This window comes from Heptranchias perlo, chromosome 13, assembly GCF_035084215.1.
Source record: "Heptranchias perlo isolate sHepPer1 chromosome 13, sHepPer1.hap1, whole genome shotgun sequence".
Lineage (NCBI taxonomy): Eukaryota > Metazoa > Chordata > Chondrichthyes > Hexanchiformes > Hexanchidae > Heptranchias > Heptranchias perlo.
The window spans coordinates 35426128-35451465 of NC_090337.1; the positions used below are offsets into that span (position 1 = coordinate 35426128).

At 41.2% G+C, this 25338-nt stretch overlaps 1 protein-coding gene across 4 annotated transcripts in view; it reads left to right on the top strand.

The window, feature by feature from the left end:
• tbl1xr1a (TBL1X/Y related 1a) overlaps window positions 1-25338 on the top strand; it is a 169313-nt gene that overhangs the window by 41709 nt on the left and 102266 nt on the right. For 3 of the 4 annotated variants that reach the window (XM_067995324.1, XM_067995323.1, XM_067995325.1), the window contains exon 2: window positions 18511-18590. The exons of the other annotated variant lie outside the window; for it this stretch is intronic. The gene's annotated coding sequence lies outside the window, so the exon portion shown is untranslated. The remainder of the gene's footprint in view (window positions 1-18510; window positions 18591-25338) is intronic. 4 annotated transcript variants of the gene reach the window in all.

The following is a 25338-nucleotide window of genomic DNA, read 5'->3' on the forward strand; positions in this document are numbered from 1 at the left end:
AGTCCCGTCTTCGCACTGAGGACACCAACCAACGTGTTGTGTGGCACTATCACCGTGCTAAATGGGATAGATTCAGAACAGATCTAGCAGCTCAAAACTGGACATCCATGAGGCGCTGTGGGCCATCAGCAGCAGCAGAATTGTATTCCAGCACAATCTGTAACCTCATGGCCTGGTATATTCCTCACTCTACCATTACCAACAAGCCAGGGGATCAACCCTGGTTCAATGAGGAGTGTAGAAGAGCATGCCAGGAGCAGCACCAGGCGCACCTAAAAATGAGGTGCCAACCTGGTGAAGCTGCAACTCAGGACTACATGCATGCGAAACAGAGGAAGCAACATGCTATCGACAGAGCTAAGCGATTTCACAACCAACGGATCAGATCAAAGCTCTGCAGTCCTGCCACATCCAGTCGCGAATGGTGGTGGACAATTAAACAACTAACGGGAAGAGGAGGCTCTATAAACATCCCCATCCTCAATGATGGCAGAGTCCAGCACGTGATTGCAAAACACAAGGCTGAAGCATTTGCAACCACCTTCAGCCAGAAATGCTGTGAATGATCCATCTCGGCCTCCTCCTGATATCCCCACCATCACAGAAGCCAGTCTTCAGCCAATTCGATTCACTCCACGTGATATCAAGAAACGGCTGAGTGCACTGGATACAGCAAAGGCCATGGGCTCCGACAATATTCCGGCTGTAGTGCTGAAGTCTTGTGCTCCAGAACTAGCCGCGCCTCTAGCCAAACTGTTCCAGTACAGCTACAACACTGGCATCTACCCACCAATGTGGAAAATTGCCCAGGTATGTCCTGTCCACAAAAAGCAGAACAAATCCAATCTGGCCAATTACCGCCCCATCAGTCTACTCTCAATCATCAGCAAAGTGATGGAAGGTGTCGTCGACAGTGCTATCAAGCGGCACTTACTCACCAATAACCCGCTCACCGATGCTCAGTTTGGGTTCCACCAGGACCACTCGGCTCCAGACCTCATTACAGCCTTGGCCCAAATATGGATAAAAGAGCTGAATTCCAGAGGTGAGGTGAGTGTGACTGCCCTTAACATCAAGGCAGCATTTGACCGAGTGAGGCACCAAGGAGCCCTAGTAAAATTGAGGTCAATGGGAATCGGGGAAAACTCTCCAGTGACTGGAGTCATACCTAGCACAAAGGAAGATGGTAGTGGTTGTTGGAGGCCAATCATCTCAGCCCCAGGACATTGCTGCAGGAGTTCCTCAGGGCAGTGTCCTAGGCCCAACCATCTTCAGCTGCTTCATCAATGACCTTCCCTCCATCATAAGGTCAGAAATGGGGATGTTCGCTGATGACTGCACAGTGTTCAGTTCCATTCGCAACCCTTCAAATAATGAAGCTGTCCGAGCCCGCATGCAGCAAGACCTGGACAACATCCAGGCTTGGGCTGCTAAGTGGCAAGTAACATTCGCGCCAGACAAGTGCCAGGCAATGACCATCTTCAACAAGTGAGAGTCTAACCATCTCCCCATGACATTCAACGGCATAACCATCGCCGAATCCCCCACCATCAACATCCTGGGGGTCACCATTGACCAGAAACTTAACTGGACCAGCCATATTAAATATTGTGGCTACGAGAGCAGGCCAGAGGCTGGGTATTCTGGGGCGAGTGACTCACTTCCTGACGCCCCAAAGCCTTTCCACCATCTACAAGGCACAAGTCAGGAGTGTGATGGAATACTCTCCACTTGCCTGGATGAGTGCAGCTCCAACAACACTCCAGAAGCTCAACACCATCCAGAACAAAGCAGCCCGCTTGATTGGCACCCCATCCACCACCCTAAACATTCACTTCCTTCACCGGCGCACTGTGGCTGCAGTGTGTACCATCCACAGGATGCACTGCAGCAACTCGCCAAGGCTTCTTCGACAACACCTCCCAAACCTGCCACCTCTACCACCTAGAAGGACAAGGGCAGCAGGGACATGGAAACATCACCACCTGCATGTTCCCCTCCAAGTAACACACCATCCCGATTTGGAAATATATCGCTGTTCCTTCATTGTCGCTGGGTCAAAATCCTGGAACTCCCTTCCTAACAGCATTGTGGGAGAACCTTCACCACACGGACTGCAGCGGTTCAAGAAGGCAGCTCACCTCTACCTTCTCAAGGGCAATTAGGGATGGGCAATAAATGCTGGCCTTGCTAGCGACGTCCACATCCCATGAACGCATATTAAAAAAAAAGGAAGATTTCAGGTTCATCCCTGGGCTGGGGTTTAAGTGATCTCAGTCAGTGTGGTGCTGGGCTGGTGCAATTGGTTTGTGTCACTGGGCTAGCGAGGGGAAAATCAACCATGGTTCCGAACCTGATAGTGATCCATTAACCCCTGCTGAAAGTTGTGTGTATGTGGACATGGGTGAAGACCAGATCAAGCTTCCTCCAATATTCTTACGGCCTGTGGCCTTGCAATCTGCAATTGTGTGTGAAGAATGATTACCTGTTGTATGAAATAGTACTGCATGAATTCTCCAGTGACTCTTAATTTCAAATTATGTCTTAGTTTTTGAGTCCTTTGTATGCACAGTTTACCTGAACTAACTTTTATCAATTTTCTTCATAGTTTTGAAAATTATTGGATCATCTCTAAATATCATTTTGACTAAAAACAAGTCCAACCTAGCCATTTCAAATAACTGAGTCTCTTGAGACTTGGTATAATCGTTGTCATTGCATAGAACAAGTGGTTTATACAATAACGGCATTGCTTCTTGATTTGTTTTTGCTACTTCAACACTGTACCTTGTTTTGCTTTGTGACCTCAGACTTCCACTGAGCTAATGGTTTCAACCTTAACCTCCAAATCTCTTTCCTGATCAATATACTGCAAGACTGCTATAATCAGAACAAAAACTGCTTTTATATTGTACTGTCATGTTAGTGCAGCTGGCTCCTGACGATGGGATCTCAAGCAGATGCTGACAACATTAAAGCAAACTTGCTGGATTTGCTAAGGCTAGTGGCTGGGAAGACCCTTTTTTTTACTTGGGGTTCCCAGTTGTTGGTCTTGGCATATCTGGCTGTGCAAGACCTGCAACTCGAGAGCCAGTGGCACGAACATGGCAGTGCATCTGTATACCCTGATTTGCTTGCCATTCCCATAATAATCATTTACCTAGTTGAATCTGGGTATAGTGTTACTACTGTATCTAACATTATTACATTGAAGTTTATTTGGCATCTACTGGGCAAGTTGCCTAAAAGGTCTAAAATCTTACTGAATCTGGATGTAATTTTGCTACTATTGACTCTAGTTCAGTGTTCTCTGCAAACATACAGGGTCCCAAGACCTATCCCTGGGGTACCTTATAACTCTTTCTGGGTTGTCACAAGAATTTTGATAAAGCTCAATGATGGGTGTCACCTGATATTGTACCTCGCTGTCAACCTGAGGTTTCCATTTATGGCTACCCTCTTGTTATTGAGCCAGTTTTCAGTCCAGCACTACCCCATGTCATAAATTTTGACTTTGATCATTAAACACTAATGTATATTCTTGCCAAAAGTTTTTGAGCATTAATTATATTACAGCCACTGCGTTCCCCTTATTTACGATGGCAGTAGCATCTTCAGAAAGTCTCAAGTTATTTTGAACATGACCAACCTGTTCTGAATCTTTGCCTGTTCTTTATCAAACTGTGGTTTTCTTTAAAAGATCTTTTGAAGTTCTTGCAAAGCTTTTTCCCCTTCAGCTGTTGTTAAACTGACAGCTGTATGTTTCCATGCATGTATATTGTTCTTTTTTTAAAAAAAGTTATATTTGCCATTTTCTAATCCTTAGGAACCTCCTGACTTTAGTGAATTTTTAAAAATGTGAGTTCAGACTTTGCTATTTTCAATTCCTTTCCTTTAATACACATAGATGTATGTGTCTGGACCTTGTACTTTGCTTTAAGAGCAGTGCTGAAGTGGAGATGGGTTGGAAATGGGTGACTTGTACATTTCTAGTGTGTCTTGGTCTTTTTGTTCTCCATAGAATACTGTGGGAAGCACACTGCTTGAATTTTAAGGTGAAACAGTCTTTGGAATAGTAGTTATTTTCCCTGCAAGGGTAATGTGACTTGTGGCTGTTGGCCCATTATGTCTCCTTACTAATGATATTGGGAAGTCAATAGTAATGTCAATGGTTTTTGATACCAAGAATTAATTCTGCTTGGTATCAAAAACCAATGATATCCTTATTCCTTCTAATGAGAAAAATGTCTATCTCTGAGTGTAATATTAATTTTAGTAACCTTCCTTAAAATGTTGTTAGCCCATGAGTAGTGACATTCTACCTGTAGTGAGATAATTATATCACAACTGGGAAGACTAACACCAGTGGAGCCAATCTAGCTGAAGTGGTTGAGGGGATGGAGAAGAGAGATTTGTGCAGGGCATATGGAGGTATACATTCAAAATGCCAGGCAAAAACCATCTCCAACAAGAAAGAGCCTAGCCACATAAATGCACTGGCTACCTTAGCAGGTCGGAGGCTGGGTATCCTGTGGCGAGTGGCTCACCTCGTGACTCCCCAAAGCCCCTCTACCATCTACAAGAAACAAGTCAGGAGTGTGATGGAATATTTGCCATTTGCCTGGATGGGTGCAGCTGCTATAACACTCAAGAAGTTCAACATCATCCAGGACAAAGCAGTCTAGTTGATTAGCACTTCATCCACTAACTTACACGTCCACTCCCTCCACCACTGGTGTACCGTGGCTGCAGTGTGTACTATCTGCCGGATGAACTCCAGCAACTTGCCAAAGCTTCTTCAACAGCACCACCCAAATCCGTGACCTCCTCCATCTAGAAGGACGTGGGCAGCAGGCGCATGGGAACAGCATCACATCCAACTTCCCCATCACATCACACACCATCCTGATTTGGATATATATTGCTGTCCCTTCATCATCACTGGATCAAAACCCTGGAACTCCCTACCTAACAGGGAGTTCCAGGGTTTTGCTCCCACAGACTTCAGTGGTTCAAGAAGAAGGCTCACCATCAACTTCTGAGGACAGTTAGGGATGGGCAATAAATGCCGACCTTGCCAGCGACACCCACATCCTGAGAATGAATTTAAAAAAAAATCATTGTGGCATTGTGCTACTGAGCATATTCATCTCTGGCTTTCAGAAGGGATATTGCTTGGTGTATTTCTCAAATGTACATTACATTTAGAGCCATACTATGTTTGTTACAGTAACACTGTTCAAATCCTAGAATCATAGAATGGTTACAGCACAGAAGGAGACCATTTGGCCCATCAAGCCCATCCTGGCTCTCTGCAAGAGCAATCCAGCTAGTCCCACTTCCCCTGCCCTTTCCCTGTAGCCCTACAAATTCTTTTCTTTCAAGTACTTATCCAATTCCCTTTTCAAAGCCATGATTGAATCTGCCTCCACCACCCTTTCAGGCAGAGCATTCCAGATCATAACCACTCTCTGCGTAAAAAAGTTTTTCCTCATGTCGCCTTTGGTTCTTTTGCCAATTATCTTAAATCTGTGTTCTCTGGTTCATGACCTTTCTGCCAATATGAACAGTTTCTCTCTATCTAGACCTTCCCTCCTCCCCCCCCCCCCCCCCCCCACCATGATTTTGAACACTTCAATCAAATCTCCTCTCAACCTTCTCTGCTCTAAGGAGAACAACCACAGCCTCTCCAGTCTATCCATGCAACTGAAACTGCAAACGTTGTACCATTGTTTAAAAAGGGTACGAGGGAAAGGCTGAACAATTATAGGCCAGTCAGTCTTACCTCGGTGGTGGGCAAACTATTAAAATCAATACTGAGAGACGGGATAAATTGTCACTTGGAAAGGCATGGTTTAATCAGAGATATTCAGCATAGATTTGTTAAGGGAAGGTCATGCGTTACAAATCTGATTGAATTCTTTGAGGAAGTGATTAGGAGGATTGATGAGGGTAGTGCAGTGGATGTTGTCTACATGGATTTTAGTAAGGCATTTGACAAGGTCTCACATGGCAGACTGGTCAGAAAGGTAAAAGCCCGTGGGATACAGGGAACTGTGGCGAATTGGATCCAAAATTGGCTCAGTAACAGGAAACAAAGGGTAAAAGTCGATGGATATCTTTGCGAATGGAAATCCGTTTCCAGTTGTGTGCCACAGGGCTCAGTGTCGGGTCCCTTGCTGTTTGTGGTATATATTAATGATTTGGACTTGAATGTAGGGGGCATGATTGGCAAATTTGCAGACGACACAAAAATTGGCCATGTGGTTGATGATGAAGAGGATTCCAGATTCCAAGAAGATATCAGTGGGTTGGTGGAGTGGGTGGAAAAGTGGCAAATGGAGTTCAACGCAGAGAAGTGTGAGGTAATGCACTTTGGGAGGGCAAACAGTAAAAGGGAATTGGCAGTGAGGGGGGAAGAGGAAGTGAGAGACTTTGGGGTGCATGTGCACAGGTCCCTCAAGGTGGCAGTACAGGTAGATAAGGTTGTGAAGAAGGCATACGGAATACTGTCCGTTATTAGCCAAGGTATAGAATACAAAAGCAGGGATGTAATGATGGAACTGTATAAAACGCTGGTAAGGCCACAACTGGAGTATTGTGCGCAGTTCTGGTCACCACATTACAGGAAGGACGTAATTGCTGTGGAGAGAGTGCAGAGAAGATTTATAAGAATGTTGCTAGGGCTTGAAAATTGCAGCTATGAGGAGAGATTGGATAGGCTGGGGTTGTTTTCCTTGGAGCAGAGGAGGCTGAGGGGAGACTTGATTGAGGTGTACAAAATTATGAGGGACCCAGATAGAGTAGACAGGGAGTACCTGTTTCCCCCAGCGGAGAGTTCAAGAACTAGAGGACATAGATTTAAGCTGATTGGCGGAAGGATTAGAGGGTACATGAGGAAAATCTGTTTTACCCAAAGGGTGGTGGGTGTATGGAATTCGCTGCCCGAATTGGTGGTAGAGGCAGGGACCCTCAACTTTTTTTAAAAAAGTACCTGGACCTGCACCTAAAGTGCTGTAAGCTGCAGGGCTACAGACCGGGTGCTGGAAGATGCGATTTGAATGGGCACCTGGTTGTTCTTCGAGCCGGCGCGGACACGATGGGCTGAACGGCCTCCTTCTGTGCTGTATCTTTTCTATAGTTCTATGAAGTCCCTCATCCCTGAAATCATTGTAGTAAACCTCTTCTGCACCCTCTCTAAGGCCTTCACATCCTTCCTAAAGTGCAGTGCCCAGAATTGGACACAATACTCCAGTTGTGGCCAAACCAGTGTTTTATAAAGGTTCATCATAACTTCCTTGCTTTTGTGCTCTTTGCCTCTAGTTATAAAGCCCAGGATCCTGTATGCTTTTTAAACCGCTTTCTCAACCTGCCCTGCCACCTTCAGCGATTTGTGCACATATACCCCCAGGTCTCTCTGTTGCACCCCCTTTAGAATTGTACCCTTTAGTTTATATTGCCTCTCCTCGTTCTTCCGACCAAAATGTATCACTTTGCACTTCTCTACGTTATATTTCATCTGCCACGTGTCCGCCCATTCCACCAGCTTGTCTATGTCCTCTTCACTGTTCACTACAAGTTTTGTGTCATATGCAAATTTTGAAATCTCTGGCTTTCAGAAGGGATATTGCTTGGTGCATTTCTCAAATGTACATTACATTTAGAGCCATACTAAGTTTGATACAGTAGTACTGTTCAGATCCTTATCACTCTTTCATGTAAGAAAGATCATTACGGAAATGCGATACCAAATACAGCAGTAATGTTAGATACAGTTGTAACACTATCCGATTCAACTAGGTAATGAGTTTTTCTGCCAGGGTTTGGTTTTTATAAACTAGCTTCGAAGAATGTCCTTTGAGTGTTTGCAGTGGTGTATGCAAGTTTAGGTCTGCCTTTATATCATTAGTACACTAGAGACCAAAGCATTTACCCTCATATTATCTACAAAATGGACTGACATGGACCATGTTTTTCAATGGGCACAAAAGCAGAAAGTGTTAAAAATATACAGCGGATCCATCAGCATCTGTAAAGAGCAAAGACAAATGTTACGTTTTGGGTGAGATAAACAAACCTTTTTAGTAGGGGTGTGAAAAGAGAACGTGGAGAGGAAAAACAACAAGTACAGCAATTACAGAGAGGAAGTTAATGGGTCGAATGACCTGCAACCTGCCCAACAGAAAAGCAAGAAAATGTTAGATGTTAGATTACATAAATGATCACATCAGTGAGGTAATGGAAATACATTAAGAAAATAGCTAAAATGTTGAAAATGTAATGCCAACACAAGGAAAAAATCAGGAAAACAGGAAGATCGGGGGGAGTAAAAGCAGTCTGAAATTAAACAGGAATGCTAAAAGCACACTGTATGTCTGCCAGCCCTGTAAAGAGAAAATAGAATGGTGGAAGGGCCGCTACATGCTGAGTCTGAGTGGCAACTGTCGGACTCCTCTTTCCTTTTCCCCTCACTACCTCAGAACAAATATGACCCCATTTGCTTAAATTCTGTATGCAACAGAAAAGCTTATATGGATCTAATTTGTCCAAACCTTTCATAATTTTAAACACTTCTATCATATTCCCTTAGTCTTTTTTCAAGACAGAAAAGATGCAGTGTATTTTATCTTTCCTCATACATCATTTCCTTAAGTTCTGGGATCAACTGTGTAGCCCTTCTCTGTACCGCCTCTAATTACTAAATATCCTTTTTGACATAAGGACACCAAAACTGCATGCAGTACTCCAGATGTGGTTTCACCAAGGCCGAATATAGTTTTAAAATGACCTCTCTTGATTTACATGTTATACCCCTTGCTATGCATCGTAACCTTTATGTTTGTTTGTTTTTTAACAGCCTAGGGAAACTGTGCTGATGGTTTTAGTGACCTGTCCACTAAAACCCCATGATTTCTGTCCTCGTACATTCCCATTTAGTACATAATCCACATTAACCTCCCATCTGCCAAATCTTAAATCTTACATTTCCCTGTATTAAATTTCTTCACCCACTGATCTTGTCAAGGTACCTTTGAATTTGTGCGCATTTATATTAATCATTTGCCACTGCTCCCAGATTGGTATTGTTTGCAAATTCAGACATTTTGGACACAATTCTTTCCTCTAAATCATTTATAAAAACTATACCCAACAGTGGCCCCAACACAACCTTGTGGCACTCCACTGGTAACTGGCTGTCAGCCAGTTTTCTGTCTATGCACTACCACTCGTCTACCAACCAATCATTTGCCAATCCATTGCACAGAGACATTTTGGTCATTCCTCCTTTTTGCTGGGCTTCTTTTAACTGCTGGGCTGCCACTTAAGGTTAGATTGGAATTTGGATCTGGTCTTTTATTGACACTCCAATGCAACTGCAATTGCCATTTTTGATTATCCAACAGAGGTCTTCTCCATTATGACGAATAATCAAAATTCTGCCTTGTGAGATTTGATGTACTATTTCTGTTCTACATTTGATGTAGCCTGGAATTCCTTTTTTGGAATTTCTAATATTTTTCTTCTCTTAAATTTGCCTGACTTTTCCTAGCAGAGTAGCTCTGAGCAAAGTAGGGTTTTGCAAGATGTTTACATTTTGTGCATTTGTAGGATTCCTAGGATATTTATGCAAGTCATTGTGCTTCATACTATATTGTGCTTATGTCATTATAATGCTAACATTAAACCTACATCCGTGGTGTTGATATTTTGCATCACTGTTCCACAGGTTGCAGTTGAAGTCGTGGTTCACATCTAGAGTATATTATATTCTATTACATTGAAAATAAATGTGAGCAATGAAGAACTTTATTGTGTTGAGTGTTTTTTAGAAATTGATGAAACTGCACCCTCTTGACTGGGGGATAATTTTATGTGCCTGTGCTGCTGGCAGTCTGGCAGTGCATATCAGAAATTTGGGCACGTGCTACACACAATGTTTTGACAGATAAGCACTTCTGGTGGGCAAGGGACTCATAAAATTATCCCCATTACTTTCCGTTTAAACCATGTTTTTGATTGAAAGGACCAGCAGGTGACCTGATTTCGGGACGCTCTCTGCACCTTTGTTACTTTAACTGGCTGTTACGAGATGCATAAGTGGTAACTTTCCCTCTTTCTGGGTAAGCAACTAGTCTGCACCTAATACTCGTATATGATGGCTGCCTTGTTAACATTGTGTAGTCGACACGGAATTGTGGCCGTGAGCATGTGGCCTACCGTATCGTAGTGCAACTTGTTAGTACACTATCAGAAACCTCCACTGGATCACTTAGTTGATTTTGATTTTCTTTTAAGTTCCTATTTCTTTCTGTATGAAAGATAAAAATATATTTATAGAATGAGGAAGAAAGATGAGGGGATGTTATTTTAATGTAAGAAACAACTTGCTGCCTGGGCATAAAATTGGTGTTGCGGATCGGCCGTCCCTATAGAAACGGCCCGATTTTCATTTTCATTCAAATCACTGGAAAGTAAAATTGGGCGTTTTTTATAACAAACAGTCTGTCCACCATTTTTACGCCTGGGCGGCAAGTTGAAAACCTATCCCATGGTCTCTACCCGTGGCACTTTCTCCTCCTGTGAGCACCTCACCTTGTTCCACCCCTCTCGCCTCTCCTTTAAAATCCTCCTTCTCTACCTCTGCCCCAGACCCATCCTGAATTTCTTCTGAAGATATCCTCCCTTCTTTCCTCTTTCAGCCTCTACGCTGAGCAACTCCTCATCCTCGTTTTTAATGTCCGTCTCAACTTATCTTGCCCTCTCTACGATTTCACTTGTATCCTTTCCTCCCTAAACCTCTCCCTCCATATAAATTCTCCTACCCATAGTCACGGCCATCCACTAGATGGTGCCTTTTCTTGTGGCCGCTCTACTCCCATGGTATCGATCGCAGACAAGCCCTTCACCAACTAGTTTCTTGTATCTCTCACCACACACAACCCCTATCACCTTCCAATCATACTTCTTTCTGCTTCTGCCCCATGGGAAAATAAATCTCTTGCACAAGTCACTTATAACTGCACTTTCAAACTTCCAAATGCCTTCCATTCGCCACGATACTTCTGCAGCTGTCGATCTGCTCAGCTGCTCCCTCACCTCCATTGCTGATGCCCTTGACCCGGCAAAACCTTTACTTTTTCCCATCCTGGTTGTTCGTCCTAGTACGACCCCCGCCCCCCCATCTTTGAAGAGCAAATATACCCACCAGCGGTTTTTCTTTACTTCTGGCCATCTTCTTAAACCCCTCTCTCCTGCTCTTCTGTTTTGGATGGCTGCTTATGCCTGTGGGACAATGCATCAGTAAGATTCACCAGTTTCAGAAAGAGGGGAAAGTCTGTGGGCGGAGGGGAAGAATATTTAATTGTTCCAATTTTGAAACTTGGTATGTTTCTCTTCAATTTGATGAGCATTAAGCTGAAAAACTTTGTTTCTTCTCACTTGTCCAGTGTGCAAAACAAGATTCCTTCAGAAAAGAAGGAACTAAAATGAATGTCATTGACAAAAGATCTAGCTCTACAGTATTGATATGTATAAACGTTATATGCACACTGAGTAGTGAAGCTTTATGTGTTAACAATCAGCTATTTTCTAGTACTAGCTGCTGATTTTGAATATGTTCATTTCGGAAGGTATGTAGAAAATTAGCCAGGAATATACGACAATGTTGCATTTTTCTGGTGCTATTTATATCAGTATCAGTTTTATTGGATAGCTGATCCATACTATCCCTGACCTAGAACTGTTTGAACCTGAAAATGATCATAAAACAAAATGAAGGTGCAGAGTGGATTTTAGATTTTTTTCTTAAGTAGGAATCAAACTTTTCTATTAATAGCTGCTGAATTTAAATTTCTGAGGACTGCACATGAAGCGCTTTGTTTCTAGCTGATTCATGTTTTTTTAAATTCATTCATGGGATGTGGGTGTCGCTGGCAAGGCCAGCATTTATGCCCATCCCTAATTGCCCTTGAGAAGGTGGTGGTGAGCCACCACCTTGAACCGCTGCAGTCCGTGTGGTGAAGGTACTCCCACACTGCTGTTAGGGAGGGAGTTCCAGGATTTTGACTGAGCGACGATGAATGAATGGTGATATATTTCCAAGTCAGGATGGTGTGTAACTTGGAGGGGATTGTGCAGGTGGTGTTGTTCCCATGTGCCTGCTGCCCTTGTCCTTCTAGTTGGTAGGGATCGCAGTTTGGGAGGTGCTGTCAAAGAAGCCTTGGCGAGTTCCTGTAAGTGCATCTTGTAGATGGTACACACTGCAGCCACTGTGCGCTGGTGGTGGAGAGAGTGAATGTATAAGGTGATGGATGGGGTGCCAATCAAGCGGGCTGCTTTGTCCTGGATGGTGTCGAGCTTCTTGAGTGTTGTTGGAGCTGCACTCATCCAAGCAAGTGGAGAGTATTCCATCCACTCCTGACTTGTGCTTTGTAGATGACGGAAAGGCTGTGGGGAGTCAGGAGGTGAGGCAGTGGCTGCAGAATACTCAGTCTCTGATCTGATCTTGTGGCTGGTACAGTTAAGTTTCTGGTCAATGGTGACCCTCAGGACGATGATGGTGGGGGATTTGGTGATGGTAATGCCGTTGAATGTCATGGGGAAGTGGTTAGACTCTCTTGTTGGAGATTGCCTGGCACTTGTCTGGGGCAAATGTTACTTGCCACTTATCAGCCGAAGCCCGGATATTGAAGGGTGAGATAAGCCATTCAGTTGCTGGTTGAACCCTCCAAATATATTTATCAAGCTGCTCTTGCCGTATTGTAAAATTAAAGTTATATGACACTGCCATCCACTTAACATGGATGCCATACCATGGGTGGAATGTAAGTGATTTGTTCACAAGCCTATAGGATGGTAGGTATCATTATAACACTATAGTCTGTTTTATTTACTCTTTCAAATACTTTAATACAGTTTTCTCAAGTCAAACATGACTGTTATTTACCACTTCACCAAAATTGTTTAATGTAAGTAAGAATCTTGTGTAATTGTATAATTGCAGAAGTGGGAGTTGCATATTTTTGCAGTAAATTTAAAATTGTCGATCAGCCATCACTTCCTGGTGTGCTTCAAGTAGTTGGATATTTTCACATTCATAGTTTTGGAAGCTGAGCCTCTTTGTGAAAATGGAAAATATTTCTAGTGTGAAAATAAATACAGTAATAAAACTACCAAGTATTGATGTGCGCACAGAGTGGGGGTAAATGTACTGCATGTTGGCCTCAATTTAAAAAGTGCTGTCTTTAATTGAGAAACAACTGATCAACCATATTTTGCTGTAACTTCTTTTGTTAGCTGATTTGACTATCATAATTTTGGATGTGTTAACATCTGGTTAACAATAGCTTTTTGCTGTTTGGGAAAACAAAATATGAGCTAAATTCTATCTCTTTGCATTGGCAGTTTTCCAAAATATTTTAAAACTTATTTCTCTTCAATTTAATTTAAATCGCTCCAATGGTAACTGAGTCCTGTAGTACAAGAATGTAGTCCTTTAAAGGTACATAATCAGGAATTTATTCTGGAGAGCATATAAATTCTGCATGGAACATGGGGTTAACGTAGGCATATCCACACTGGTAGTAACAGTGAAGACTGGACTTTTGTAATCCTTTAGGAGGTATGACTTAGGTTATTATACATTTCTTTTTTGCTAGTTAATTCCAGTTTGATTTTGGCTGTAAGACTTACTGGCTTTAAGAGGACTATGTTTAGTATGTAATTTGAATTTGATCAGTGCTTTTCCTGTGAGAAGGTGCCTAGTACTGATTAATTTTACAATGTTATGTATCTGATACCCCACTTACATTGTCATTGTGGACCTATCTGGATTCAGACTGCTCTGTAGTAACTTCGATTTCACTTTTGACCCTTTTCCAATAATGCTATAATTGTTTATATCAGCGAATACTTAGACTTTTGATGTGTATTTTGAGGTGTAAAATCAGCAAACTTGTATCATCCTCCAGTAGAAATAAATACTCGAGTTCTGATAATCTCAATGTAAGCACTGCTTTGTTGCAATCAAATGGCCTTAAATTGGAAGCAATGTTTAAAAGCTAGCTTTGTGAAATCCAAAGATCCTCTGGTATATATGTTATGGTTGTGAGGGCAGGAGTTATACTATATTTGTCAATCTGGCCTCCTGGAGGGGGCTCAGACCAAGAGGCTTTAGTGTAGTCAGTAGTTTCTTAAGTTATACTGCCACTTTTGCTTTGATAGGCACTCAAAAGCACTTTGCATCAATGCAAAAGTGGCAGTATAAATGCAAGCATAGTGAATATTATATGTGCAATTTTACAGTCTTTGCCATCAGATTGACATCTAGAGTGTTGCAAGGGATGTTTTATTCACTGCACAGCTCCTTGGAGCAGCTTGCTGATACGGCCCATTGCTGACCTTATGCCAAGTTTGAGTCCCAAAGTGCTAGGTGTTTTCAAAGCTAAGAAAATAAGTAGAAAGTTAAAATACTTTCACAGTATGGAAAACTCACCAACAGTTTTTTTTAGCTAATGAGATGGGAGGAAGAATGAATATTTTCAATTTTATACTAGTTGATCTCCCTTGACATTGCACGCGATGTGTCTTGACTAAGTATTGTCTTCAGGGGAAGTGGGGTTAGAGGGTGGGGGTGATTGATCAGTGCAGGCAGATGTGATTCAGTCGCCATTTTAAAGGTATACATTTTGTCCTTATTTTTATATTTTTCCATTCTAATTTCCTATGTCCACATTTGTAATGGAAACTGCCTATGTGCACTTGTGGTGGTGTTGCAGTCTCCACTGGTGGGAGGATGTAATTACAGTGTGACAAGTTTAAATGTGGAAATGGGAATGTTTATGGGAAAAGTTGACACAGTGCACGCCGATGTAATATTTTTAATAATCTATTAGTCTATCTGCTGTGGAATTTGTACATGGTAAGTCATAAAACATAGTCTCTCTCTTACCTATCTCTGTTTTCTCCATGTTGGTGTTTCTTTATTTTCCTCTGCTTTTGTTTCTCTCTTCTGCTTCTCTGCTTAACTCCTTGCCCCATCCTCTCTCTTTTTGCATGGGTGGTACAGCAGGCAAAGGAGCCACCAATAGCTGCAAACTGCATTTAGGGTGGGAGTTGCAGGAAAAATGTGGCTCTCAGTAGCTGCCTTCCCATTCCTTTCCCCAATTGCTCATGCATCTCTCCACCCCTCACACTCATCCCTGCCCATTCATCATCTCTGTACATATTCCACTTCCTGCCGCACCCTCACTCCCATCATCACTGATACCCTTTCCCTTTGAACTACCTGCTCAACTGTCATTAACTTCCACTCCACCTTGCTTTACTGTCACTCACTTCAGCCGTAACCTTTCATCTACTCCAAAGACTCCCATTTGTCCATCCATGTAACATTACAAGAAGGAAGGTACAATCTTTCTCCCCTCCCCTCACGCCCACTCCCACTCATGCACACGTTCTCTTTTATTAAAAAAATGCTATGAATTTTGAAATTTGTCCTTTAGTCTTCAAATAATTGTTAAAAGAAAATTTGATAGAAGCTAAAGAAAAAATATACCTCAATATAATGGACTAAATGGTACTGATGTATCCTGGGACATTAGGTACACTGCACACTTTCAGACTGCACACTAAATTCAGCTCAAAACATCACAGCTTTTGGCAAAAATATCAAGTCCAATCTTAGACTTTTGGGAGAGGCTAAGGTCTTAAAGTGGAAACGTTAATGAAAGCATTAAAAGGCAATTCAATTGATAAATTTAATAGTGTTATTGTAAAATATATACATATTAAAAAAAATTTTGATTAGCCCTTATTTTGGACAATATAAATTTCAGTTACTAAGGAAAAATGGCAGTGAATTTTTTTTTAGAAAGCATTTTGAGAGAATTGTTGGAATCCAGTGACCAGATTGAGTCACAAGTTTACACAGGTGTTTTCCATTATAAATATGAATATAGAAATTTATAATGGAAAAAATTAACGCACAGTGTGACGAAAGTGACATCAGGAAGCGGCAGAGGAAGGAAATACATTCAGATGTAAGATCTTTAATATAGATATCATTTTCAACTGCTTAATTAAAAAAAAAAGTTGAATTGCACATTTTAAGTTGGCTCCAGAATGCAAAAATGATCTGTGAAACACAATGCTGTGTTACATGTAGAGCTTTCTCAATGGTAATGAGGTTGATATCAAATTTCATAGGCACCAGGTATTAAAAACAAATAGATTTCTAAAAATAGATTTCTACTGTTTATTTAAAAACATTTTAATCCCTTGTGGTGTTCCACAAGGATCGGTGCTGGGACCACTGTTGTTCACCATTTATATAAACAATTTGAACTCGGGCCCATAGGATCCTGGGCTTTATTAATAGAGGCATATAATACAAAAGCAAGGAAGTTATGTTAAACCTCCATAAAACACTGGTTAAGCCTTAGCTGTAGTATTGTGCTCAATTCTGGGCACCACACTTTTTAGGAAGGATGTCAAGGCCTTAGAGATGGTGCAGAACAGGTGCAGTGCCAGGGATGAGGGACTTTAGTTATGTGGAGAAACTGAGGTTGTTCTCCTTAGAGCAGAGAAGGTTAAAGGGAGATTTGATAGCTGTGTTTAAAGTCATGAATGGTTTTGACGGAGTAAATAAGTAGAAACTGTTTCCAGTGGCAGTTAGCAGAGGACATGGATTTAAGGTGATTGGCAAAAGAGCCAGTGGACGCAGTGAGTTCTAATGATCTGAAAAGCACTGCCTGAAAGGGTGGTGGAAGCAGATTCAATAGTAATTTTCAAAAGGGAATTGGATAAATACTCGAAGGGAAAAAAATTACGGGGCTATGGGGAAAGAGCAGGGGGATGGGACTAATTGGATTGCTGGCACAGGCATGATGAGCCAAATGGCCTCCCCCTGAATTGTACTTGCTATGATTATGAAAGGGTTTGATAGGGTAGACGTGGCGAAGATCTTTCCTCTTGAGGGGGGAGACCAGTAGTAGGGGCCATAAATATAAGATAATCACTAATAAATCCAATAGGGAATTCAGAGGAAACTTCTTTACCCAGCTAGTGGTTAGAATTTGGAACTTGCTACCACAAGGAGTTGTTGAGGCGGCTAGCATAGGTGCATTTAAGGGGAAGCCAGATAAAACACATGAGGGCGAAAGGAATAGAAGGATATGTTGTGGGGGTTAGATGAAGAAGGGTGGGAGGAGGCTCATAAACACCAGCATGGACCTGTTGGGCTGAATGGCCTGTTTCTGCACTGTACATTCCATGAGAATTATGGGCAAAAATTTGTTATGGCCTAGTTTTCAATGTGGGATCTCCTGCAATGTGTGCTATCCCTCTTGCAATATCTTACACTTCCAGAAATGGTATTACCGTGTTTCCCTCATTCAGTAGAATTAAGTACTTATCTATTGATCTATAACTTCATCTTTATATTGGTTTGAATCAGTAATACAAAGGTAGAAAAGTATTTATTTTGTACTCCTAGCCTTATTTTAAGCTTGAACAATATATTAAGAAGAAAAATAGAATAACTAGCTTTAATTCGTATGTTTTAATTAGGATAAAATTATTTTCCATTACTAATTATAGGATGCATTTTGTATCGCTGTTAATATGTGAGCATGCAATATAAACACATTTTGTTTATTTTGTCTGCTGTATACAATTTGTCATGATACATGACATTTGCAGTTTATACCTAAGGAAGGGTTAGAGACAGTTTTTTTCCTTTCTCAATTTTCTCCCTCCCCTCTCCTCAATTTTCTCCTTCTCCTTCCTCAATTTTCTCCCATCCTCAAGATGCTGACTTGTTGAGCTACAGTACCATGGGCACTGGTACTGCTCGAGCACCTCACCCTAGTGTCTTCTTCACACGTGAACTTACACGATGAGTGTATTACATTGTGATGGGTATTGCAATTGAACGTGATCTGCCCTATTTAGCAGGGATCGTTGTATAGTGTCAGGAACAGATACGCTAGTGTAAAATCCGAGGACGTTGGGATACTCCTGTTTGGCTGAGATCAGCTAACTTAGCACAGATGAGGGATCAAATCTGGAACCTTCCTTGTCCGTGTAGCTCGGCGTCACGCCATATAGATATGGGGAGCATCACTAAGCACAGATATAATTTCAAAGCTGATAGAAATGTTTTCTGATTTTTATTTTACTCATGATTGTAGGTTCCTGGTTGTAGTTAAATATTTCTGCTTGATCTAAATGTGTAATAATTGTCAAAGCCGAATGTGCTGTTTGCTTACTTCTGCAGTCTTACTGGTGAAGCTGTCACTGGAATCATTGCTTACGAACACAAGGAGTGGTGCTGTAAGCATTTCTCAGTGGCTGAAATTCATTCCATTGCACCTTTTTGGGGTTATAGAAGCAGAGCATTTTGGTGCCCTGTATTAAATATTAGCCCTGATCCAGAGACTAAAACTTAAGGTAAAAGTTTATTATTTTTAGAGCAAGTCATATTTATGAAATTCTTTTATCTTTATACAGGTGCTGCAAAATTTTGGAATACTGACATCATTACACCCTTTGCTGGACCTGAGATTTTGCACTGTCATTGATTGAAGCTAGTAAGTTGGTATTTTGCATAACTTCCTTACAATAGCTACTGTAATAGCACAGGATAAAGTGATCATTGAGAACATGTGTGAGTTAATTTAAAGACCTTGTAGCGTCATGGTTTTGAAGCCAAGAGCCGGTGGTTTGTTGACCCTGATTTGATGGGGTGTCCGCCACGAAAAATAGTGTCTAGATTAGAAGAATTAATCAGAATTTGAAGTGGGAGCCCGTAGTATCTTTGCTGCCTTCATCTTTAATAAAATTATCTTTGCTTTAATATGTTTTTTAAATAGCCAGAGTGAAACCTTAGAAGGAATAAGTCATGAGTATTGAAGGTTTTGTACTTTTTACGGCCATTAACCAACCACCTCTCTTGGTGACAGTCTTGAGCATTTAACTATTTCAAGTACGTAATAAGGATCAGCTACTTTTATACATATGAAATAACAGCATAGACTTTTCGTTGTGACCAGAAGTTTTGCTAGATGGGTTTAAAAATAATTTATTAAAGTGGTGGTCAACAGGACAAGCCTTGAGTAGTTTTTTGGTGTATCACGTTCTTGTTTTTATATAATAACTGTTTTCAAAAATATAGCAACACTGAGAAAATTGGATCACCAGTACTTTCTTGCCAGAAGCCAAGTGTAAAAAGAAACGGGTTTCTTTTATTCTAACCATGGAACATTAAGAAATAGTGTCAGTGGTTATTGACTAAAGTTTGCAGACAGTATACTTTTTTTTACAGTGACCTCAGTTACACTACAGAATAGCCAGATGAACTTGCAAAATACAGTATGTGGGCTCACTCTGTTATTACATTTCAATTTTTTTACTTTACTGGTCATCTCTTGTGGCATTGCACACAGGAAGTCAAGCCAAGGGGTAGAGTTTCCGCTTTGGGTGCAATTGGGAAATCATGCCCAAAACATGCTAACATGCTTGAACTTGCGCTGGTCAGGTTACAGTTCAAGTTTCCGCTAAAATTCATTTACATAATTACAAACGTAAAATCTTCCATGCACCAGTGCAATTGGGCAGCGAAATAGAACTTAATCGTTTCTTTTTTCCCTCTCCTTTTAAAAAGTATTTCATGATGTATTTAAGAGTGGTAACCTGGCGCAGCTTTATTAATACAGCTGAAAATGGGTTTATCATCAAAACTAAGAATTTTTAATAAGTGTTCTTTCCTCTACCTGTGAGTAACCTGATTTAAAATCACTGAAAATGATTTTAAAAACCTATACGGAACCATTTAATAGTTTCATTGGTGTACACTAGTCAGTTTATTTGTAAATTAAAATTTTTATATGGAAAAACTTTTAGAACATCTTCTAGTGTCTGTGCGCCTAAGAAAATGAGCGCAATTTGAAGAGCCTTCCCAAACTAGAGCAATGAGTGGAATCTTGCAATGTCGACCTGGGAGTGTGGCCAGCTTTGTGAGCGGGGCCTGATCCAGGCGAATTGAATCTCAAACCAACGTAAAAGATTGTGGAAAACATGAACGTAAGTGGTTTTGGGCGCTACTCACTTAAGTTTAAAATTCCCCGATCTTTTGCGCTGGTTCAGCTGATTTCGCCCGGATTAACCTGATGATATTAGCGGAAATGAGCGGAAACTCTACCTTTGTGTGTAGTCTGCAGGTGTCGGGGTAAGGGATGTAATTCAGTCTCCACTTCACATTCTGTCCTTATTTTTATACAATTTTTGATTTTATATTTATCGTTAAATAACAAAACTGACAGCAATTTGGGCAGTAGAGAACTGGAATTAGCTGGAGCATTACAGATGCAGAGCTGGGAGATGCAAAACTGAGGCTCTACAATGCCTCTACTGGCACGAGGATGTAATTACAGCACGGCAAGTTTACATAGGCAGTTTTTATTCTAAACGCGGACATTTATAATGGAAAAAGTTGACAACAGAAAGCGAGGTTTTGTAAATGGGAAGTGCGTGCAGAAATGAGAATTTTAATATAGATAAATCAAAGAACTTAGAACTTTAGTGTATCTTTCTTGATTATTTGTAATATTTTGCATTGTGATTGCAAATGTACAACAGCAATATAATTGTTGGAGTATTGAAATTTTAGAGTACTAAAACATTTGTGCTTTTAGTGTAATTTAAAACAAAGTAGAAGTATTTGGATTTGAAGTGTTTTGTGTGCTTTAAATCTTGGAGTTTCTGGTGCCCATAGATCTTCCACATGGCACGTGTGTACTGTATTTAACAGTTGCAAATGCTGTTCCAAACACTGTGGCGCTAAGCACTTAATTTACTTCAGTGCAATGAAGTAATTGGCCAGAAGTAAAAGTTACCACGGGCAACTAATCAGCAGCTCCTGCTGCAATACCCTGTTTTGGAAAAACAGTAAGTCACAGCAAAATCCCATAATAGGGGTTATTACAATTCAGATGCTCTCCCAACTATCTGTTCTCTGAAATGAGCAGTTTCCACATGCAGACCTGCATCTGTCATGATTTGAAACTTAAGTTACGTGTGCCGTTGAATGGGAGTAACGGCCACAAGATCGACATTTGCCTTTTTTCTGTGATATTTTGCACTGGAGGTTGCATATATAGGCTGCCCACTGTACATTCCTGTCCACTTCAAAATAGGAAAACACTGTTGAACTATCATCCGAGCTAACACTAGGAGTCGAATTTATTTACAAGATTTATAATTGCAGAATATAGAAGCAGAAGAAATAATCAGTAGTAGTGTTTCATTTACAAGAAGTTTTAAAAATTCTCAAAAATAATAGTGTTTGAAATCTTAAGACTCCTAGTCAAAACCTATTAACGCAACTTAGGTGCTGCTTTTCTTCCTGAGTCGTTATTACAATGTGGAAATAAATAGTTGAAGCAAGGGAATTGCAGGTTAGGGATATCAAGCTGGCTGGCAACAGCTCAGATCAAAGCAGTTCTTATGCAATAGGCAGACAATCATGTTACTATTTTTATCATTCATGTAGATCTCAGACTTCCCGTTTTCTGGTAGGTTGGTTGCTTTTGACACATGACTTGCATATCAAGTAGCTAGACTGTTCTCAATCACTGGTACAGCAATGCAAGCATCATCATCTTGAAGTATGAGAGGAGTGCTGATTCAATTAACTTGGAAGTACAGTGAGACCTGTACAAACGGACACCTGCAAAAAAAATGGACACTTATTGACAGTCCCAAATAACTTAGATTGTAATAGATACAAGCTGCATCTTGAAACCATGGACACTTGCAAATTACGAACTACGGACAGCTTTCAATGCACCAAGTCCGTTTATAACTTAAAACACAGGACACGCGGGTCAGCGGAGGCGGCAGCGGATGACAGAAACTGCTTTTGTGGAATGGAGATCTCTTTACTCAGCATCCATAGTGGCGACCACTCCATCTCTGGATTAAATGCTTGCACAGCTCGGTCCCAGGGATAGTGTGGTTTCTCTGCCGCTATGGGTGCTGGGTAAAGAACTCCCCATTCCACAAAAGTCCAGAACTGCACCGGGCATCATCACATCTCACTCCACCAGTAGGTCAGGTACTGGTGAGCTGCTAACAGCCCCCTACCCACCCCTAGGGTTCTCAACCCCAGAATGACCGGGAGTTTCCCGATATCGGGGGTTCCTATCCTGAGTGCTCCCTCAAGCAGCCCAGGAGTTCAGCAATTTAAACTTCTCAGTGCGCCCACATGAGCAACGGACACTGTGTGCGGTACTGTAAATAATTACTGACTGTTGGCCTGCCGTCGAGGGTCAGAACGAAGTTAAACTGCATTAATTTTAAACAATAATTTCCCAGCCTTTTCCACGGAGATTGTCACCGCCCACTGCTCAGAGCTGGCACCGGCAGAGAGCCGCGACTGGGTGGGGGGGGGGGAATGGGGGGATCGGGGGAGAGAGGGAGAATAGCATTTCCGGCAGAGCTGGGTGCAGCAGCAGCAAGGTGCTGAGTGGGAATGGCACTGAGAGAGGAGCAGCTGGTAAAAGGGGTAAGTGAAACCTGGGGACTTCACTGTGGGTAAACATGAAAGATTATTTCCACTGGTGGGCGAATAGGGAACTGGAGAACGGAAACAAAGGATTCTCACTAGAAGAAGCAAGGGGGAAGGGAGGAGGAAGGTTTTTGAACTGAGGGCTATTAAACAGTGGCATCCTTTACCACATGTGGCTATTGAGGTAAAGACTAAAACTTAATTTCAAAGGGAATGGGATAAATATTTGATCATGTATTCTAATGTCATGTGATCAGGCATCACATGGTCAGATGTAATGCGATCAAACCTCCAGGAATGCCTCCAACCAGAGTTGGCAACCCTACCCAGCACTTCAAACATTAGCAGCTGCAGCACATGGAGGGAGGGGATCCCGGACAGGGGTCTGCAGGACTTTAATCCCTCCGACCCCATAATTTTGGCTGGGATCTCCCAGGCACTCCAGCCCTACAGCAGCCACTTTGCCCTGTGCAGGCTGCCAATGTAGCAAATCCCAGGATCAGGACATCCCTCCCTTGATAGAAAAGGACCCTGGGATGGTAATGTACTGGGAAACCCAACAAATAGAAAATAAACTGAAATCACATCCCGCTCACAGGGCTCCAGAATTAGGCATGATCCCAGGTGAGGGAGAAAAAAAGAAGGAACGCTGCAGGAGATGCAGCCAATCCTAGGATATTTAGCTCATCCGGTTTACTGTACATACAATGACCATTTTGAAAATAAGGACACCTGCAAATAAAGTTCACCTGATGCACATCCCTTAGGTGTTCCTAATTTATAGATTTCACTGTATATGCATTCGACAGCTATTTCTAGACAGGTTTCCATATTATCTCTCTTCCCCTAAACAAAGGCAAAAGAGTCCTTTTCAGAAAGGAGCCAAGTGTTCTTTCTCAAATTCACAATATATTGGCATTTCTAAAATTTCATGTGAATAATATATAACCTATAGATTTTATGCTTTGAAGCAAGACCCAGACCAAGATTCCACCCACTTACCTTTTCCCCCCTCAAACATGGCTGCAAGTATTTGCTTGTACTTCTTAGTAAGTGTGAAATTGCTCCATAATCACTACAGCTTGTGGAGCTCAGTGGTATGGGTAAGTTCTCTTTCCATGATTACGTAACTGAAACACTCAACATATAGCAATAGGAGGAGACAGGTAATAGCATACTACACCAAGGTCAAAGGCTACTGAGCCATGTACAATGTTGACTGCAGTATGTTGGGTTTGTTATGCCAGGAAAGTCTGGTGAGTAACAACTATGAAATGTGTTGAGCATGCCTAGAAAATACCTTTCATAATTATTGCCATTAAACTTTTATTAAATGTATATGCTTGAGATTGGTAGCAAGCAGTGTGATTGGAAGAGTCATATGATCACAACTGGGCAACAGGACTGCTTAAAAATGTCACTCAGTTGGAAAAATCACACAATAGCTGTTGGCTAAGATTGCTCAAACGGCACAGAAAAAATATTAAGAAATATATAATGCTTTCAGGGTTTATGGAATACAACATTTATGTCCCTTATCATTTGCTGAGAAACATTTTAGTGGTAGAATAAAAAAATTAACTTCAGAAAATAACTATTCTTTTCATCTTTATTTGACACAGATGTTACAACACTCTTAATTTTTATTACTTTAAAGTACTTAGGAACTGGAGTAGGCCATTTAGTCACTCGAGCCTGTTCTGCCATTCATTTAGATCATGGCTGATCTGTACCTCAACTCCATTGACCCACCTTTGCTCCATATCTCTTAATACCCTTACCTAACAAAAATCTATCCATCTATCTCTGTTTTGAATTTTTCAATTGACCTAGCCGCAACAGCTTTTAGAGGGAGTGAGTTCCAGATTTCCACTACTCTGTGTGGAGAAGTGCTTCCTGAAATCACCCCGAATGGCATTGCTCTAATTTTAACGTTATTCCCTATTACATCATTATGTTATATAATTACATTATATCATTATAGCTTTCACCAGCAACACATGTCAATGCAGTGACACAAAATTTTTATCCATTAATTTAGCTCATCTATGTAGAAAATGTCACAAGGCATGTCAAAAGGAGAAATTGGCACTGAGCAATAATTAGGAGAGATGACAGAAAGCATGGTTATAAAGTTTTTGAGAAGGCTTTTAAAGAGGGGAGAGAAGTAGCAAGGTGAAGAAGTTTAGGGGAGAGGTTCCAGAAAGTAAGACCGAGATGGCTGAGTGTTCTGCCATCGAAAAGAAACTGAACAGTAGTTAGGGGAAGTGACCGAAAGCATCGTCAAAGAGAGATTTTTGAGAAGGCTTTTGAAGATGGAGAGAGATTTTGCAGTCCTGAGGAGTTCAGGAAATGAGAGCAAGACCATGAACACCGTTGAGGCTTTGACACTGATGTGATTGTTTCGTTTCTGTTTTCTGATTTGAGCTTAAAACTATTAATTATGATTATTTCAGCTTGGTAAAACAAAATCTCTAAAATGAAAGAGTGCAGTGAATTTCTTAGCGGATTTCCTGAGCACATTGAGAGATCATTTCGTAGTATACATACTACCATTATATCACCTATAAATTGCAAAACATTCTAAGCTTCTCCAGAGACAATTGTTAAAAAAAAATATTCCTAAAGTGGTTAGATGTGTGTCTACTGTCAACTATTAAGAGCAAGTAATATGAAGAGATGATTTAACAAGAAAACCTTTTAAAATTTTTGGACTCTAATTATTGTAGAAATATGGAATTTTTGTCCCTATGCCTAGTTGGCAAACCAGT